The sequence below is a fragment of the Acanthochromis polyacanthus genome, chromosome 12 (genome assembly GCF_021347895.1).
Source record: "Acanthochromis polyacanthus isolate Apoly-LR-REF ecotype Palm Island chromosome 12, KAUST_Apoly_ChrSc, whole genome shotgun sequence".
In the NCBI taxonomy this organism is placed as follows: Eukaryota; Metazoa; Chordata; class Actinopteri; family Pomacentridae; genus Acanthochromis; species Acanthochromis polyacanthus.
Window position 1 is genome coordinate 2214830 of NC_067124.1, and position 15346 is coordinate 2230175.

The 15346-nt window shown below is 39.3% G+C and overlaps 1 protein-coding gene across 1 annotated transcript in view; it reads left to right on the forward strand.

Annotated features, from left to right (window-relative positions):
* The first annotated feature begins 7427 nt into the window (after window positions 1-7427).
* Window positions 7428-15346, forward strand: part of oxr1a (oxidation resistance 1a) — a 208169-nt gene continuing 200250 nt past the window's right edge. Inside the window, 1 exon segment of the mRNA XM_051956854.1 lies at window positions 7428-7607. The gene's annotated coding sequence lies outside the window, so the exon portion shown is untranslated.

Sequence of the window (15346 nt, forward strand, 5' to 3'; positions counted from 1 at the left end):
AGCCAGTAATTATGGAATAAGATTACTGTCAAAAGTATTCATCCACAATTCTAACCATTCGTATTCGTAATGTTAAACGTTTGTATGTTAATAAAAAATGTGTACACAAAATTCTGCTGTCATATGCATGAGTTTGATAAATTAAGGGTTAGGATTGTTTTTACGAGTATGAACCTAAAAGTTGTGAGTGCAACTCTAATTTCTACGACTACGAAGTCTTCCCTGTGAGGACGAATTCAAGTTTATGGGTACGAGTAGAAAAATACTGGAATGACGTCACATAGGTCACAGGGGAAGGTAGTCGAACACAGATTGCTCCAAACGCGCATGCGCCATTTATAAAGAGTAGACGCCGGGTGGACCCGGTGGACCTACCGGGGCAGGTGACGCCTCACAGGTCAAGTAAATAACACATCCAACTTCTTGTAATTTATTTATTTCATGAAACTGTACTGTTTTAATTGATATACAGTTTATGGACGAAAGACGGTACTGCTTAGCTTGCACGCTAACGAGCCGGGCCGGTGACACATTAGCCTTCTAATGCAAGGAGGCTAATGAGGAGGCTAAGGAGGCTTAATAACAAAACAAACATAATTTGAGATTATGAATCGTGGCAATTGGCGTATGAATCAGCCCATTGTACAGCCTAAATTGCTGTAAATTAAGTCCAGTTTTAGTTCTTTGCAAACTCAGGCACGTGCATTAGTTTAGTTTACAATGAATCTGGCGGAGTTCGGTAAAGTTGGAAAGATATTCACAGATTCGGACTTCCGGCATCAATAACTCATGAGATATATGTTGTCAAAACATGAACGATGCCTCTTTCAAATCGTTGTAAGGTAGACAATGTGCTACAAGGCCAATTTTATCAAAAGTCGCTGTATTTCAAGCTACAGAAATAACATTGGCGTCTATGAGCAGCCGGCGGTGCAACGAGTGAACAGGGACCGTCTGCAAATAGCAAAACCGCTGCAACAGCGAAAAGAGACACTGCACATATGTTCAATAACTTTACTCTTGTACCCTGTAGAGCCACTAAAATCACTGGAGCCATGAATCGGCTGCGGCTGGTCAAACTACAACTCTTGCTTTGGCGCTAAATTAAAAATCTGAATTTTAAGGAATTTTTATGTTTTGTATGATTATTTTATGAGTATTAAAATGGCACTTTTCTTCATGTATGTGGTATATTTTATATAACACACAGGAAAAATGGCATAAGGGCATAGTGTACTTGTTTGTCCAAACACATAATTCTGTATAGTAATGGAATTTACAATCCTTACCAAAGAGAGTATCAGATAATGCCAATATACCAAACAAACTGTTTAGACTGTCACCTCAAGTACTGATGATTGAGAAGAAAGACGATAAGACACTTTATTGCAAAGTTTCAGTGTCAATTGATTCATTTATACCATAATGTTAAATTGAGAGTAATATTTTTCTAGTTAAGGACTGTACAGACAATACTTGGAGGTAATAAACCTGACGGTCTGACCAGCACAGGTCACAGCAAGTACACTATGCCCTTATGCCATTTTTCCTGTGTGTTATATAAAATATACCACATACATGAAGAAAAGTGCCATTTTAATACTCATAAAATAATCATACAAAACATAAAAATCCTTAAAATTCAATTTTTCATTTAGCACCAAACAAAGAGTTGTAGTTTGACCAGCCGCAGCCGATTCATGGCTCCAGTGATTTTAGTGGCTCTACAGGGTACAAGAGTAAAGTTACTGAATAAATGTGCAGTGTCTCTTTTCGCTGTTGCAGCGGTTTTGCTATTTGCAGACGGTCCCTGTTCACTCGTTGCACCGCCGGCTGCTCATAGACGCCAATGTTATTTCTGTAGCTTGAAATACAGCGACTTTTGATAAAATTGGCCTTGTAGCACATTGTCTACCTTACAACGATTTGAAAGAGGCATCGTTCATGTTTTGACAACATATATCTCATGAGTTATTGATGCCGGAAGTCCGAATCTGTGAATATCTTTCCAACTTTACCGAACTCCGCCAGATTCATTGTAAACTAAACTAATGCACGTGTCTGAGTTTGCAAAGAACTAAAACTGGACTTAATTTACAGCAATTTAGGCTGTACAATGGGCTGATTCATACGCCAATTGCCACGATTCATAATCTCAAATTATGTTTGTTTTGTTATTAAGCCTCCTTAGCCTCCTCATTAGCCTCCTTGCATTAGAAGGCTAATGTGTCACCGGCCCGGCTCGTTAGCGTGCAAGCTAAGCAGTACCGTCTTTCGTCCATAAACTGTATATCAATTAAAACAGTACAGTTTCATGAAATAAATAAATTACAAGAAGTTGGATGTGTTATTTACTTGACCTGTGAGGCGTCACCTGCCCCGGTAGGTCCACCGGGTCCACCCGGCGTCTACTCTTTATAAATGGCGCATGCGCGTTTGGAGCAATCTGTGTTCGACTACCTTCCCCTGTGACCTATGTGACGTCATTCCAGTATTTTTCTACTCGTACCCATAAACTTGAATTCGTCCTCACAGGGAAGACTTCGTAGTCGTAGAAATTAGAGTTGCACTCACAACTTTTAGGTTCATACTCGTAAAAACAATCCTAACCCTTAATTTATCAAACTCATGCATATGACAGCAGAATTTTGTGTACACATTTTTTATTAACATACAAACGTTTAACATTACGAATACGAATGGTTAGAATTGTGGATGAATACTTTTGACAGTAATCTTACTCCATAAGTAATCGGCAAATGGTAAAAAGACTTTGGTTTTCTCCAGGTTCAACAGTACAGAACAAACTACTGTCTCACAAAGTTTTTCTTCCCAGTTGTATAAAACAAAGATCCTCTCTATCAGAAATGAACACCCACTCTGTGGTAAAAAAAAGAAAGTAACAGAGATCCTCAATAAAGAGACGTTTCACTCTGGCTCTGATGACAGTTTCTGAAAATCAAATTCAAACAACATATCTAAACACAACTCATCCGACTCATCAGTCATCAAACTCTTAACATCTTAAAGCAAAAGGCATAACAAATTTACTGAATTGTTGATCAATTTAATAAACTGAAACTGAATTAATTTGATATTCTTAAATAAAATCTGTTCTTTTTCAAAGTGCAGTTGATGTCTAGCATCCAATGGCAGCCGAGTTCAGGGAATTTTATTCCCCTTGTTCCAAAAATAACCAAAATACCCCTTGTTAACCTTCCAACCCACCACTCTGTCGTTTAGCAGCAGAGAGAGCAGGGGCAGCCGTGTTGTTTAGCTGAATGTGTTAGTCTGATGTGCCTGACTCATTGATCCTTTATCTGACTGAGGTCTGTGGAAGTCAGAATCTATGAACTTGCATCGCCTACACTAGTTTAACTACGCTGTGTATTGATGAAACATGACGCTGTCCATAGTGCTGAAGCAGCAGACATAACAATTCTACAATTTCATTTAGCAGACGCTTTTGTCCAAAGCGACGTTCAACACAAGCAAGAATTCATCCTTCCATCCATCCATCCTCTATACACTGCTTTATCCTCATTAGGGTCGCGGGGGGTGCTGGAGTCTATCCCAGCTGACTCGGGTGAAGGCAGGGGACACCCTGGACAGGTCACCAGTCTGTCACAGGGCTACATATACAGACAAACAATCACACTCACATTCACACCTACGGGCAATTCAGAGTAACCAATTAACCTCAGCATGTTTTTGGACTGTGTGAGGAAGCCGGAGTACCCGGATAAAACCCACGCATGCACAGGGAGAACGTGCAAACTCCATGCAGAAAGATCCCAGGCCCAGGCTGGGACTCCAACCGGGGATCTTCTTGCTGCAAGGCGAAAGTGCTAACCACTACGTCACTGTGCAGCCCCAGCAAGAATTCAGACGTAAGGAAAAACCTTTAGTAAGTGCAAAAAGTGCTTCAAATGCGATTGGTCAAAGGTGTTGCCATCAAGTTGCAGAAGAAGTGCCAACCCCCCCCCCCCCCCCCCCCCCCCTTTGTTTTTCCAGCATAAATCCTCAGCTTTATATTATATTGTAGCATAGAATAGTAGTCATGGAAGACCAAGGGGGTCAGAGAGACACACTGCTGCCTGGAGTATTTCTAGAATATTCACCCATTATAGATATGCTACATAGATACTTGGTTTAACATTGGAGTAAAGAAGGTAATGTGACTAAGGACGTTATTCATGACCACAATCAGCTCTTACAGCAAACGGGGAACATTCCTACAACATTAGCTCACATTTCTTACACATTCTAAGAATGTTTTAAAGAAAAAATTTGATCTGACGTTCCTATCAGGTTAAAAGTGGAACATGATGTTGTCAGGGTTATCAGATTAGGCTACATTATAAGAAGAAAAGAATGTGTTCAAACCAACATTTAGACAGTGTTTCAAGACGTTATCATGGCCTCAAATATATACAGTGGTGGAAAAAAAAGTTTTCAGACACCCTTAAAATTTTATACAATCTCAAATATCATCATGGGTTTTATATATATATATATATATATATATATATATATATATATATATATATATATATATATATATACAGTGGGTACGGAAAGTATTCAGAACACTTGAAATTTTTTACTCTGTGTCATTGCAGCCATTTGCCAAAATCAAAAAAGTTAATTTTATTTCTCATTAATGTACACTCAGCACCCCATCTTGACAGAAAAAAACAGAAAAAATGTAGAATTTCTTAAAAAGAAAAACTGAAATATCACATGGTCATAAGTATTCAGACCCTGTGCTCAGTATTGAGTAGAAGCTCCTTTTCAGCTCGTACAGCCATGAGTCTTCTTGGGAATGACACAACAAGTTTTTCACACCTGGATTTGGGGATCCTCTGCCATTCTTCCTTGCAGATCTTCTCCAGTTCTGTCAGGTTGGATGGTGAACGTTGGTGGACAGACATTTTGAGGTCTCTCCAGAGATGCTCAATTGGGTTTAGGTCAGGGCTCTGGCTGGGCCAGTCAAGAACGGTCACAGAGTTGTTGTGAAGCCACTCCTTTGTTATTTTAGCTGTGTGCTTAGGGTCATTGTCCTGTTGAAAGGTGAACCTTCGACACAGTCTGAGGTCCTGAGCGCTCTGGAAGAGGTTATATATATATATATATCAATCAGTGTGAGTAAAATGCTTTAAGTAGGAAACATTTTCAGAATTCCTTTCGGCAACTCCATTCTGCCTTTAAGAAATAAAAGAGAAAAGAATATTTTTTAAACTTAAAACTTTATCAGTAAAGTTTTTAGAACTAAAAATAATCTGACTGAGACCAGACAAACTTCATATCATCAAAACTGTAGTGTGTGTGTTTTTAAATGCTTTCTGTAAAATATTTCCACACAAAATAATAAGTATTTCTGTTTGAGGCATCCTGCAGGAATCTCTTTTGGGAGCTGATATGGTGTCATCTCCCCGTAAAAAAAATACCAGACCACCTACGCTCTAACAGTGGTCGAACATAACATTTTCAAAAGTCCTGTTCTTTAGTACAATTTTAAGTATTTATACTATTCCTAAATATTTACCTTTATGTGACTTCTTACTTCTTCTCCAATTCATTTAGTTAAAAATATGATGCTTTTTACTCAGCTACCCTGACCTGACAGCTTTAATTACTGGTTGATTTGCCAAATGTGCCCATTTTATTAATCATGATGCAGTGTTATAGTTGAAATGATCTGCCTGTTAATATAATTTACCCTTTCCACAGCAGGTATTTTCACTGTTCTCAGTAGGGAGAGCACAGGTGGAAGTAAAAATCGCTAAGTTCCATTAAATGTGAACCAGCATTTTAAAGCAAGACCAACACTAAGTGGAATGCCACCATTATCATTAATACACTTGTACTTTTACTACTGTGATAAGTCAAAATATCTGCTGTAAAATGAGTTTATTTACTCCATTTTATGCAACATTTGCCAGACAGTCATTTGTAAGATTTCTATGTGAGGTGCTGTGTGTGACCGCCTGTTCAGTAACACTGTTTCTAAAGCAGACGTAGCATTGCTGTGCTTCATCTCTGTTTCATCAGATTTGGAGTTGAGATTTTTGAAAACAGGTTCAGCAGCATGAGTGTGACTTTCTCTCTTATAAAGCTATCACTGACACATTCATTTAGAGTTTTGCTGAAATTTTTTTTTTTTTTTTTTGCTTGAGTTCTTCCTCAAATCTCACTCTGACCTGGTGATGGCGACAGAGAGTCGGCGGTTTAGCCTTTAAGAGCTGATCATTTTTAAAATCCAATATGGTAAAGAATAATACAGGGCTTTGAAGGAGGCAATTGTGCATAATACTGCTTCTGTGCTTTTATTTTATTTGTTTGATTGCATACACTACCGTTTAATAGTCTGTCATTTAATCTTGTTTACATTGAATAAACCTGCTCCTGAATAGGTTTGATCTTCCGGATATGTTGCTGTGACAACCAATCCAACAAATGTTTCAAAGAGCCAAGAAATCTGGGATCACGCCAAATTGTCAACAATTTAATCCAGCTAAAATGTTTTCGTCATGTGGACAACGGGCCGCAGGTTTTACATTCAGACTCCCAAAGTGCTCTGGAGGTGGTTGGAAAATATTGTGTTTTTTGTTAATGTATTGTGTCTCAAGTCACTTTGGACCTTTTTTAAACAGTTTAGCAATGCTCTAGTCACAAGTGGCTCTATCGACAAAAAATAAACACATTTTTAAAGAACATATACTACTGTTAGCAAGTTTGGGGTCACCTAGAAATGTCCTTATTTTTGAAAGAAAAGCAGTTTGTTTTCAATGAAGATATAATAACATTAAATGAGTGATAAATCCAATGTAGACATTGTTAATGTGCTAAATGACTGTTCTAGCTGGAAACGGCTGATTTTTAATGGAATATCTCCATAGGGGTACAGAGGAACATTTCCAGCAACCATCACTCCTGTGTTCTAATGCTACATTGTGTTAGCTAATGGTGTTGAAAGGTTCATTGATGATTAGAAAACCCTTGTTCAGTTATGTTAGCACATGAAATTGTGAAAGCAGTATACATGGTTACTAAGAATGAATTTACAGACATTTTCCATTGTGATTTCACTGGTTTGACTTAAATAAAGTTCTCCAATCATACACATTTACATGCCTAATCGTTTTTCAGTTCATTTTAAATGTTTGTAAGCAGGAAAGTTGAAGTTTGAGAATCATTTTTTTAAGAGTATGCTAAACAAGAGAGGGAATCATTACTGAAGAAACCACTCTGCTTATTAAATGGCCACAAACTCAAACTGAGCTGAATTTCTGTCTATTTCTACACACTATTCATGTCTTTCTCTCCTCTCCTTGCGGCAGCCTCTATCCTCGGATGACAGCTCTCTGCTCCCCTCCTTCTCCTGGCCGGGACGCCCGCTTGGTATGGTCCGCTCCTCCCCTCTCCGACGTCTCACCGATGGTAGTTTCTATTGGGAGAAGGTCAAATGACTCCGCATGTCTGCCTCTGTGTACATTCCTGTCATGGTGCACGCCTGATGAAGAAACGTTTCCACTACCACCAAACCAAACCGAGTGCGTTTTTTACGAGCATCCAGAAGCGGCGCGTCGCTGCTTTATCTGAAAGTAAGTACCGATGTGCAGCGGCGTTGTTTGTGTAATTTCCGAAACGATTCCACCGGCTTGTATGTGCCGGATAAGTCGTTTCCTTATAAAGCTTTAATGTTTGCAAAGTGTTGTGTTTCCGTGCAGCTGCAGCAGCTCCAGGAGCCCGGATGGTTTAAAAATAGTTCTCAGTGGATGCTGAGTCTTGTGATGCTTCCACACGGTGCAGGTTAAATGCAGGTGAAGGGTCGCTTTAATCCCGCTTTAACTCTCCACTGCTCGTTTTAAAATGTAATTCAAGTGCAGTTTTACCTTTTTGATTTCACTAGTATCATGCATGAGCCAATTCTCTGTTCAGGAAAGCATTTGAGGAGCTTAGTGCAGGAATATTATAAGAGAGGAAAGATGTTAAGTGTTGCGATGAGAAATGCATCAGAAATGTTACTAAATAATCATGGTTCACCTCCTTTGCCCCACAGTAAATGCTGTCTGAGGACTGCGTTAATGTGGGAGTGTGGAAAGTTCACTCCTCAGCAACTCCAAAGCTCTCAGGAAGGGAGACTTAATGAAGTGAGTCATCTGAGTGTGGCCCAAAACTCCCCTCCTCACCTCCCTCCCTCCCCTCACAGCAGAGTAGTATGTAGCTAAGCCTATTACCCCGTTGCATAATGCAATAAGGTATAGTCCCATAAGGTGCAGAAGGAGCTGCCTCCGGAGTAGGATGGGTGGAAGTCTGTATATTGTCCAGGCTTCCCGTTTAATCTCTCATTATACCCCCTAATAAAAAACATATCAGTGAGGGGCAGAGAGTTCAGGTGTCCGAGCTGACAGAGCAGAAGCTTCAGATCACCGTCCAGAGACACACTGAGCTCCACTGGATGTGCAAAAATAGTTTTGGCTCAAGGTCAGTGAGGTGTTGAAGGTCGATTCAAAGCTGACAAATGTTGCACAGCCAAACTGCTGCTCATTCATGCCTGTTTCTTCCTAATAATGCTGCTAAAAAATGGAGCCTCTCCAGCTATTGATTCATCTGCGAGGCATTTTCTCTGATTAATCATCTGTCAGAGGTTGGAATAGAGTCAAAAATGCCAGTTTCCTGTAGTGTGGAAAATAATTTGCTCCTTATGTCTGACTAATAGTCCAAACTCAAAGAGTAGTAGTATCCTATTCTGGAAGATAGCAAAACTCACTCGTGGTGTTTGGCTTGAAAAATGACTCATATTGGGTGATTAATCAGTGAGTCAATGGATGGAAAAATAATCAGAAGATGTTTTGGTAATTATTGTCAGTTTTTAATCAGAAATATTAAAAGATGACACTCACATGAGAGCATCTCTTGCTTTTCTTAATCGTATATCATTGTAAATGTGGAGTTTTGGGGCAGTTATACGGTCTACTAGACATTTAAAGATGTCACATTTCACTCTGCCAATTTGTGATGGTTATTTTTCAGTTTTGTTAAAGATTTAATACACTAAATCAGATGCACTCTGTATAGGATTTATCAACTAATCTAATGTAGACATTTTCAGTTATTAAATAAACTTGAAAATTCACTTGTTGACAATCTACCATGTTAGAGACAGTCTAACCGTATGTTTAAAGGATGGCAGTGGCACACACACACACCTTGAGTGATGACTCTCATGATCAAATTATGCACAGTCCTGCTGGCTTTGATTAATCCTTCACCCCGCCATCATCAGTGAGTGCTTGCTGTTGCCAATTGATTACTGCATTGAGATTCATGTCAATGAACCTAAACTATAATCACTTAGCAGAAATGATTGCATACATGCCATTTAAAAAAGAAACAAATTCAATTAGTCGGCTTCTAATAAAAATATCTCCTTATCTTTGTTTATAGTATATCAAACTGTGCTTTTATGCTTTTGATGCTTTTATTTTGTCCTCGTGCTGATAAGCGGAGGTTGATGTTTTATCAAGATCGCCAACGACAAAATCCAGTGTTCCTCGTGTGAAAAGCCTCTCCAGCCGCGTGGCTTTTCAACAGCTGCAACTATCTCCTCTATCTGTGCGAGCTCATTAATGCATGCACACACAGAGCTCTCAGGTAGAGCCGAGAACCTCAGCACTACCCGGAGGAATACAAACAATGAATTACCAACATCACTTCTGACTTGTTGCCAGGCATTGTTTTTTCCTGAAAACACACTTTGTGACGAATTAGTCTGAGTGTTAAGATGCTGCTGCTTTTAGAACCGTAGATGAGCTGTTTGCAGTGGCACTGAGCTCCTGCTGGTTCACATTTTATATTGAGAAGGTAAAAGGTGTGTAACCCTGAGAGGCTCATGCAGATATAAGTGGTTCCATGGGGATTCTGTGGTTTCCACGTGTCTATGGAAAGTGGCTTATCCTGTATAATGCTCCATCTAAGTCGTTATTGGTTCTGATTTGTACTGAAACGGTGCCATGCAGCCAGTGAGGAGTTGAAGTGGTACATATGTGTAATACTTCTGGTTCTCCTGTGGTTCTTTGAGAGCTCTTAAATCAAACAGACCAGAGGGAGCAGCAGCACTGGTGGAGTCAGAGCCTCAAACCTGCCTCTGTAACTGACTGGTGCTAATCCATGCTCAGACCTCCACTTGAAGTCATTCTGTTGAAGTCATTGCCATGAAAACGAATAAGGGAGCATTTATGAGTGAATGGTACCACGTGAGAGTGATAATCTCACAAATCCACGAAAGAGGGTTTGTCTGCAGCCTGAATCAGCTTCCCTCTGATGACTGGCCAAAATGTCAATCTAAAGACACTTTGAAGGCACGTTAAGGTTATTTATCTTATAAAAATATGTTTTGCGTCCCACAAAAGTTTAGTTTCAAAACTTTGCTTGATCAAGAGAGATGTTGAAGTTGTTGGATCAAAGGGAACGCTGAGAGTTACTGATTTTCTGCCTATAATGTAATATTGTACGGTCTCGATAAAGGGCCCTAAAATGACTTATGTTGTGAATCTGTGCCATTAAAACACGATTAGACTGAACTGAAATTAAAGAGAGTGACCTTAATAAGTGCTTCCAACATTGCTCTCATCATCCGTGCAGCTTATTTAACTATTTACAACTTTTTATCACCTTTAGCAGAATAACTGATAAGTTGGGAGCATAACTTCTGAAATCACTGACAAAAAAAACTATAAGGCTAAACTGTCTTGTTTTCTTGATTAAATGGTCAGTCGTTTGGTCTATAAAATGTCAAAACTGTGGAGATGCACACTGCCAGTCAAAAGTTTGGACACACCTTCTCACTCAGTGGTTTTTATTTCATTATTTTATACATTGTAGATTAATACTGAAGACATTAAAAAACCATTAAAGAATACATATGGAATTATGTAGTAAACAAAAAAGTGCTAAACATCAGTATTTAACTAACATGGTAGAAAATAATGCAAATAAATAAAAAGCATCAAATAAGAAGGTGTGTCCAAACTTTTGACTGTTAGTGTATATAAATATTTGTTTCCCCTAAACGATTAATCAGAACATTTAAAAAAAATCTAAGTTAAAAAATATATTTCTTTCAGTTCAATGATTGAGCTGATTGTTGCAGCTCTATGAGAGGCTTGAACTCAGGGTTGGTATGATTTAAATAATTACTGAAGTCAATCAGTCATTTGGTCTGTAAATCATTAAACATCACAAAAGAGCCAGTTGCCATTTTCCATTAGCCAAGGTGAACTCATTAGATGTCTTATGTCAGAAATGTTTGGTTTACTATGATATAAAACAGGGAAAAACAATCCATTCTAAAATTGTAAATACAGAGAATTATTGCCAGTTTGTCACAGCTCTACCTGAAATTATCCAATTTGTTCTTAACTAGAATGTAGTGAAAGATGCCCTGTAATGTTGGCAGGTGTAAGCATTTGAATTCAGCCCTGCTACCTGTAATTAAAAACTGCTAGAGGAAGGAATTTCTGATGCTTTTTTTCCTTGTTTATCTTTTGCAGTCGTTAGTCTTTCAGGTGGTGCACTATGTCTTTCAGTAATGCACATTCTTCTTTTTTTTATTAATAGGGAAGCGGAGTTTTGCAAAACATACATAAACAGACAGGGTTAGAAGGTCTGAAATCAGCAACAGGGCAATTAGATAATGACAAGGCCAGTGACACGGTGATTTGTTGCTCTCTTTTCTAATGTCATTACAGGAATAAAGCTTCCAAGAAATGCATTCTTCCATTATGCTGCTGTACGGGTAAATGCTGGTTAAAAACAATGTTTACAAAGATGGACAAGACTTTCCCGAACAGGACAGAGCTTTTATGCCGCTTTGATGCTTTGTGAGGTGGATTTTACTAGAAATAGCTCATGTTTACGTCTAGACAAGGTTCCATAATGAGTTTACTTTGTATCATAAAGAAATCTGTGATCACGCTGCCCGACTGCAGGTCGTAAAGTGTCCCCCTACAGCTCTCCCTTGTTTTGGTATTAATACCCTGAAGAGTGATTTATTTTCTTGCCCCTCTGTGTGAATTTCATCTCTTTTGTTTGATTCCCTCGCTGTTATCCCACCGTCTAATGATGTAATCTCAAAAGAGACTTACGGAGGATAAGCATCCTCAGCAGTCCTCTTAAAAACAGAACAGGTGAACAATAGACGAGGACAAACATGGAGCAGTCATAGGATGTGGCTTACACGGTAGTAGGCCGCGCTTGGTCTGCATCCATATAGCTTTACCTCCATACAGTAAACAGTGGCATGGGACTGGTTGGAGGATTACAGAGGATTTGCCATGCTAAGCCACAGGAACCCAGCCCAGTGACCCCCTCATGTCTCCTCCTCCTCCTCCCTCGAGCTGAGCAACAAGCCAACCTCCTCCTCCCTCTTCTCCCGTCCGCTCGGCCCATGATGCATCGGGGGCCGACCACGTGACTCAGATCGGTGATTATATGGGTAGGATAAAAAAAATGCAGAGATGCTATTTGGATGTTTCACAAAGTGATTAAATCGGTTTGACTTGAGCGATGAATCGTCTGCTCTGCCGCCTGCTCAGGTTTTCAGATCTATCTAGAAATTTTACTTTATTGACCAAACTTATCATCCGAATAGCTGTCAGAGTAAGTTAAGGGAGTGTTCTGAGTGCATTTCCTGCCTTGTGAATGGAGTGGAAATGTGACAACCGGATGACATACATCACAAAATCAGAGTCATGAAACTTGATAGGAAGAAGGCAACGCTGTCAGCAAACTAGAAGCTGATTTGGCCCCATCACTTAAGTTGAGTGAACGTTGCCTTTGGTTCCACTTTGGGACACTGCTTGAGAGCTAATTAAATCAAAGCAAGAGGATGGGGTCATTTTTGAGTGACAGTCTATGAGCATTTGTCTCTGTCAGCCTAATATCACGCAGTGAAGTGACTCAGCAGAGAGCAGTCCCCAACCCAACTGTGTACACGTCTTTAACTCAAACTGACAGTGTTCTAGCTCTTGTTCGTACCTTGCCACGAGCAACTCTGTTGGAAAGCTGAGGTTTTCTCTTTTTATTTACACCACTGTCGTCATCATCGTGCACAGCCTCCAAGCACACTCAAAGACAGAAATAGATCATCTCAGGAAAGCACAGGCTTATTTTGGGTAAACGGTGAACTCTGAAGAGGAGATTCTGAGTAGTTTTCTTGGCGTAATGTATTCTCATGGGACTGTGCAATTCCTGACTGGGATGATGTTATATTTTACAAGCGAGCTAGAGAGAAGAACATTCCTCCGGAGTGAGGAATGATTTTATGCTAGGCCCACACGTCAGTATTTCTGTAAGTGGTTCATTTTTTTTCGTTGAGCCTTTCATTGACTGTGCCACTTTTAATAGAGCTACAGTATGTCATATCTTTATGTAATGTGCAGGAGATACAGCGGCGGATGTGGGCTTGAAAGTTGAAAGAATAACCTTCTATGGCTGTTTTTACACTCCAGAGAGCAAAGGCAGGAACAAACATAACAGTCGTTGGGCTGATTTTAGGCTATCAGTGGTTTTTGGGCCTGCAACCAACCTATAGGAACGTTTCAGGCTCAACCAGTCAGCATAATCATTAGGTGTGTGAACATTGAGGATTCTAGTAGTTTGACCTACATCTCAAATTCTTCATCAGCAAATGGAACTTCTTCAGGCTCCCCCTACTTACTACCAAAGACCACTGGTTTAGGTTAAAGTCTCGCCCCACATATGCTTATCCAAATGATAATCTCAACTTGTGAGATCTTGACTGAAAACTCAGCAGAAGCCACTGGTTTTACTTTGGTTTCAAATTATTCTGTCACACTTTTTAGTTGGATCTTTGTCAAATAGTTTTCCAAAAATGTGGCACTTTGGCTGTATTAAGAAGAAGAAATGATTAGCTTGACATTTTGACTCATTCACATTTGAGAGTCATCTGACCTGTTTGTAAGCTCAATATTAGGACATTAGCAGCACAAAACATCTACCCATCTAAGAAGAAGTAACCCACCATAAAACCAGCAGTGGTCGTTTGTATTTATTTATTTTTTGTTTCAGACAGTGCTGGGCTAGATGTAAATTTCAGGTCTCATGCTAAGCTAAGCTAACTGCTGTCAAATGCTAGCTGCTTGATGCACAGATATGAGTAGCATCAAAAATCCATTTACCACTGTCCAGTAACTATTTGTCATTGTTTTACTGCATTCTGGGATGGCATTGGGACCAACAACCCAAACAGACTGAAAAGGCCAATTAGGTAAACGTTCCTGTAAACACTGAAGCTATTTCGTGCCTGCCACGAGTTCCTACAGTGGAAAAACGTATCAAGTGCGTCATCCAAATTGTGAAACGATTCTTTCCCATCTAACTATTCTATTCTAAGCTTGTCATGAACAGACTAGAAGACACATTGTTGGCAAAGCAGTCACAGCTGAATGGATCCCCGTTGTATGACACATATCCCAACTGTTTTGCAACAAAAGATAATCGTCCGCATTATAAAACCAGAAAACATCCAACAAATTGTATTTTTGCTCTGACGCAGTCACAGTGTCCCGAGACTATCGTTATGCAGAGTAGGAGTATAGTCTGTGAGAAAAGAAGTTATTAAACCTTATTTCTGGGAAAAGTCACCGGTCTTTTTAAACAGGTCTTATCAGACTTGACAGATGATTCTATACATGCAGTCTTTATGTGATAGTGACCAGTGAAACTGCAATGATGGCTTTTTTCTGTTCATTTAGATCGAGGGCCTGGGCTTATTAGATCAAAATAACTGTCCAGAGGTGTTCCCTAATAAGACAAACCAGATAGATGTATATTTCGTAATTTATTGCAATATTTCTTTTGTATTAATTTAAAACTTAAAGGCACTTTTAAAATGTTGAGCTCTCAGACCATTAATTTTACAGAAAGCTCATTCTATAAGCACACCTTTTTTTTTCTTTTTTTTTTACCTTGTTCTCTGTTTCAAATCACTGCTGAACCGGGTTCAAAAAGTTTAATGAAAAAACATAAAACAGACTCAGCTACTGTATTGCATTTGTGGGAAATGGTAATTTAAGATCCATTTATAGTCTTCCATATTTTAACCTCATTGTAGTGGTATTCCCATAAGCACAGACTGTGGCTCTAATATCACCCAGAGCGCGGCGTCTATAAAAGATGTAGCTGTTATGATTCAGGCTAAAATGAGCCTCCTGGTGCTCTATTAGAGGTTGGAATAAGAGGAAGTAATCTGAGGAGCTCAGATGTATTCGCTCCTGGGAGCCCTTGAACATGTTAAACTTATTATCTTACTTTTATA